Below are 6,047 nucleotides of genomic sequence, written 5' to 3'. Positions count from 1 at the left end.
ACACAGACACACACATACACACAGACACTCATGGGAAAGACTAAGAATCCTCCTGAAATGTCACAAAATGAAATAAAAATCCAGGGCATTACGTGTTTTGACCAGCATGTCTCGTTTTTTTTGTCGTCTTGTCCTTTAACGTACCATCAAGCGAACGAGCTTGAATTCAGTAGAGTCTGACGTGTGGTGCCGGAAACGGCCACCAACCTCCAGCCAAACGCTGTTGGAGCTTTGGCTGTGTGTGTGTGTTACGTTTGTCTGTCGGTCCCTCTGGCTCTTCGTTTTATTGTCTATTTTTAGGCAGGAAAATAAAGAAGCCAGTCGGCCGCATTGGTAGTTAACCAGCATCTAACATTTGGAAGGGTGCTTGGGAGTGACGAGTAGATTTGGGGTTAATCAGATCAGTTCACTAAAGGTTTGACTCTGCAAAACAAATACAAACCAAATGTTTTATTAACAAGAAGGAAAAAAATGGGGAACAACAGCAGTGTGTGTGTGTTTTACATGTATATTTCTGTGCAAAAGAATTCAGTGATATGTGCATGCCTTCATACAGGTTATTTCTAATTTCTGGCTTCTAAAATGTAGACACTGTTGTGGTGCAAACCTCTCAGGCAGAGACAGGCTGCTGCTGCTGCTGCTGCTGCACCTGTTCAGGGTGATACAGGAAGTCCTGTAATATTACTGCTGCAATGCTGCAATACACATTTGGTCAGTTTAAGAAAATGTATGTGAGGAAATGTGTTTTTGTTTTGTTTCTGTGTGTGTGTGTGTGTTGCAGGATGCAAATGCAGTGCAGACCATAAATATTTGGGTAATTGCACATTATTTGTTCTTCAGGCTCTGTGCTTCAGCTCATTCAGTTTGAAATCGAATGAAGGACACTGCATTAAAGAGCCGAGTCTCAGCTTTAATCTGAGGAGGTTTATATCACTATTGAAAGAACTGTCCCTTTAACACATAGGGCCCAAACTGCAGGGGTTCAAAGGTAATTGGACACTTTGCTCAGAGTTGACAGAGAGTTGCCATCTGTGAGTATGAGGAGTAAAGAGGGAGCCATGCAAGTGAAGACAATAATGAAAAAGCAAAAATCTGACAGAGGGATATCAAAGGTAGCTGCTTTGCCAAAATCAGCAGTTGGGTACATTGTGAAAAAGCAGGTAGGCAACAGGTGGAACTGGCATTTATTTATGATTTCACTGCTGAGGGAAGCAACAGGCTGAATGCAGAGGATGCAGATTTATTTTTGGCCTTGTGTCCAGTTACTTTAGAACCCCTTAACTGTGGAAACTGTGTTAAGAGGACCACAGCTGCCTCACACCTCTTTCAATACTGATGTAAACCACCTCAACTTAAAGCAGAGACATTAATGTCCTCAGTGACATTAAGCAGACATGTATGTTTGTATGTTAAGTTGTGTTTTTAGGTTGAGTCATAAATGAAGCAGCGTGCGTAGCTGTAGTTCACGTCCTGCAGGTGTATTTTTCATAGGTTTTTCTATAACACACGCACTTTGCCAACATCCAGATGGTTCATGTTAAAACGGGACCTAAGCTAACGAATCTTCAGCCTTTACCACACGCTGCTGCTCCGTAACCTTGACTTGAGAAAAACATTATGCCTGAGAAAGGCCAGCCAGGAACACCGAGGCTGTTTACCTGTGGTTCTTACTCACTGAAGTAAACACAAATTGGGTAGGATAAGGGATGACATTTAAATGTAAATTCTGCTTCTTAGACGAGGAAAAGAGGAAAGTCGATAAGAGCTGGAAAATAAATGAGCGGAGCGGAGTCTAACTCCCGGAGAGAGATTGCCTTTACCGTGCGTCTGACTTGATCATATTTGGATCTTTGGCTGTAATTGCTTGTTCCAAAAAGGCAGAACAGAGAGGGAAAGTGCAAATGCAAAAAAGTTTCTGGAGATGCGAGAGAAGGTGATATCAGTTCTTGGGAGAGTGTGCATCTCAAGGCAATAAGGTTGTGCAAGACTTGTGTTAAATAGCCTGAAAGTAATAAATCTGTGTGTAGTCTTGTCCCAGGTTCAAAGATGCAGCGAGATTTAAATGCAAAGAAAGAAAGCAATTAAACACACACTGGAGGCGGCAAATGAAAGGGAAATAGTTTGTGTCAGAGGTGTTTTTTGTAAGTTTGCTATAAGAAACGTTATTTCAGATTAAAGATAATAGTGATCGGGCTGCTTAAAGACCGCTTTTAGTTTTCTTCTGCAGTTTTCCACTGAGCTGTTTAAAACCTCGTGTTCCACAGCACCTTGTGAGTTGTTGTGGGCAGGTGAACGATGTCTTATTCATTACCTACTGCCAAGTTTCCCCAGATGGTCTGGCATCAAAATGATTGGTATGAAATAGAATTAAACAGCTTGTGATGTACATGACCTCCAGACCTCTGGTGGTTTCACAGCACCTGAGTCAGGAACAAATCTGAGGAGGAGGGAGATCTGCCATTGCTTACTTTCTCTTTCCTCCTTAAATATTGCAAGTAAATCAATATTTTCTGTGTATCTACACAAATGTACAGATATATCCTATGTGCCGCGGAGCTCTGTTGTAAATAAGCTTAAAATTGTTGCACTGGGTGACATGTGCCTTCATTACCATAAATACACTGCAGTTAATTTTGACTGAATCCCACGTGCACCGTCCCACTGCTGTAAATACTCACTGGAACACAAAAGATGGATTCATCCGCTGCTGAAAGTAGTCCCCCAGCAAACAATAACAATAACCTGCCTTATAATTTAACCAAAGGTAGTAACGCTTAATTGCATGGGTTTTAACCAAACTCTCTTCACAATTTCCTAAAAAATCAGTAGCTTTAAATCTCAAGGTGTATTTCCAAGAAACTCACTTGCAGTTTGGTACAAAAGGGAAATGAGGATGGAGGAGTTTTTAACTTGAATTGTTCAGGACTTTGAACTGGCATACATTATAGATCTGCTTGGTAACTGGTAAATATTAATATAGTTGATCTTTATGCTGTAAATTGCCTGAATAGCATATTTACCTGTAGTTTTCAGCTGCATTGGAAAGTTGCTTCAGTTACTTGGGCCTTTCTTTGAAAAATCCCTGTAATCAACAGCTAATTAAAAAAGTTTCCAGGAAAGTCGCTGGAAAATACGGGACCAAAATGAAGCGTTCCTACAAAACGCTTTGTGGGTAAACCTGTTAAAAATTCCTGGGAGTAATACTGAAAAGGAATCGGCAGTGATTTGTCAATCATGGCCTCTGTTTACGATCTGAAAAACTTGGGCTCATTGACGTCAGTGACGTTTCGTGCTGTATGAGCTCTGCTGCTGTGCTAAATGAAGGTCGGTTGATGTCTGTTGGTGCTTTGAGCAAAGTTATTTTCTACAGAGTACAATCAAAGCTGAAGAGAACCGGGCACGAAGATGCTTTCACGCCCGAGCCTCATTATCCGTGCTCTCGGCCCGTGTGTATACTGACTTTATCTCTCCCAGCCACCTTTATATCTTCATCTACAGTCGCTGCTTTCAATTAGAAGGCAGAGCCCTAATGAACAGCAGACAGACTCAGTGGAGATGTTGTGGACTGGCAGACTCATTAAAGGCTGATGAGTCAGAGGGCAAATAGGGATGATCAAGGTTGTCTGATCACTCTGCCTGAATAGCAGTCTGGTTTCTGAGCCCACTCAAAGTGTGGAGTGTCTCACTCTTTGTTCTTTGATTTGAAAGTGGAGTCTCCATCACGATCCCTCTGTCTCCCTCATGATGTTGCAGCACATTGAGATCCTGCATCTCGAGTCTTTTGAATTGGGACGTTTGTGAATTAGCTGTATGTTACTCTCTGTCTCACAAGTTTGTTTGCACCGTAGGATTTTTTAATATATTATTAAGTTTGCAGAAAGAAATGCGTGTGTGCGTGCGTGCGTGCGCGCACTCAGTGGGTCTGTGAGGATGGGAGTTATTGGGTCTGCAGCCATGTTGAAGTGTGAGTACGTGCGAGGACACTGGTATTTTCTTTTTCAGATTTTCTTGAAATTTGGTTAAAATCTGTGCTGGGTTTAGATGGAATCTTGTGTACCGAGAGGAGTGAGACACAAAAATCACTCTCCGACAGTTCCTCACTGAAGGTGTCTGTGGTGATGCACTCGGCTGTTAACATGAAAATTTGCAGTTTGCTGTGTGTTAAGAAAGAAAAAAGACAACTTGAGATTTGTCGAATCCAGTTCCAACTTTTGTAACAGTGTGGGGGTAGGAGGTTTCTGATGCGACTCGCTCGTCTGACAGACGTAGTTGATGGGGTGCACTGGTGTCTTTAAGGAGGCAGAGTGGTTCAGATAATGAGAGAAAACTTGGAGGAATCCCACGGGCAATCTGAGCCACTGCAGCAGCAAATGAAACGGTGCAAACCAAAGGAAGAAGTCATTTAAATGATAATAGATATAATAATAGATGGACACATCACACCATTTGTGTTATAATTTTGAAACACAAAACAAAGGATGTATGGAGCATCGAGAGCAGCAGCTGAAAGCCCCTCCAAACACTAAGAAATGAAAGATATTTATTTTTTTCCTTCTCAGTGAGTGAAGAAAACAGCTGTAAGTCCTAAGACAGTGAAGCGATGAAGGGATGAAAATGAGAGTGAGAGGGGGAAAGATGAGAGGAGCTTAGAGACTTTATCCTGTGGAGAAAATGGTGATTTTAATGCAGCACCGGTCGTCTTATGTCAGACTGGTCTGACTGGGACGTAACTGAGCACCTGCAACACGCGTCCTGTTGTGAAGTTACGCTGATGTGTCTCTTTGGACTGAAAAGTGTCTCCGAGTCATTTGAAAGCATGATTCAGGATATGACTGCAGAGAGGGAACATTTTTTTTTTAATCGAGTAAAAGAGAACAAACCGAGGCTCGTGTCAGTGCGACCACAGAACAAAACTCAATTAAGAGTTTTTCATAGTGTCAGCAGAACCCGTCTGAAAAGCAGCTCTGTGGCGAGGGAATCCTAATTTCACAGGCGCCCACCCACGTGCTCCGTTTCTGTAGATCTCATATTCCCTCGGTTCCCTGGAGGGGAACAGGATGAAGACAGGATTATTGGTTACACGACTGCATTGTGTCTCTTTTAGTGTGTGTGTGTGTGTGTGTGTTCAAATGTGTGTGTGAAAGCGAGAGAGAGAGAGAGAGAGGGTGTGACAGAGAAGGCGAGAAGGGAGATATTTTTAAGTAAACTTGTTAATTCAAGATGCGAGAGATGAAAGAAAGTGTGACTGTGTGAGAGAGAGAGAGAGAGAAATTAGTGCGTTTTTTTCTGTGAGCTTATTCAAACTCTTCAGGTGGGATCATGGGAGGTCTTGTTTTCAATTCATCCTTTTTTTCCTCCTTTGCACACAATCATACACACTCATTGTCTCTGAATGAGGTCTGACAGTCCAAACCATGTAATAATAATAATGATGATGCCTGTGTAGCTTGTGTGTAGTCAACTGAGCCAACCGACAAACATTAGCTTCCTAATAACCAGTTTTGACTGAGGAGTTAAAGGAGTTTGTGTGAAATGTGGCCGACACATCTGACCTGATAAACTCAGTGTACCACAGCTGAACTCACTCGGAACAGTTTTCAATGGAACGACCTCCTACCAAGTAATTATTCTCTGTTCCATCTGTTCACCATGTGTACTGTGCATTATTCACAGTGATGGGAACATCGCTCCTGGACAGAGGTTTGGTTTAAGAGTGATTTTTCAATATATGCTGCGAGCGCCAAAAATGAAATTCCATTAACCATAAGCAGGTCGGTCATTTTTGGTCGTGGGCATCAAACCAGCAGCTCCTCAGCAGAGTCAGTGGCTTCCTGAGTCAGGATATTTTAATCCCAGAGGATTAAATAATCCCACACGTGTTCAGGGATAAAAGAAGCTCCAAATTCAATTATTCCTCAGTGGAAACAGTGTGAAGTTGTAAGACGACAGCAAGCGTGGAAAATCCAACTGTAGCCCAGTGTGTAGTTTGTGTGCCTGTGCGTGCTTAAATTTACAAATGTGGAGAAGCTCAGGAGACTTTGAACTGC

Source organism: Toxotes jaculatrix, chromosome 14 (genome assembly GCF_017976425.1).
Source record: "Toxotes jaculatrix isolate fToxJac2 chromosome 14, fToxJac2.pri, whole genome shotgun sequence".
Taxonomy (NCBI): Eukaryota; Metazoa; Chordata; class Actinopteri; family Toxotidae; genus Toxotes; species Toxotes jaculatrix.
Note: the sequence above shows the minus strand (reverse complement) of the source record.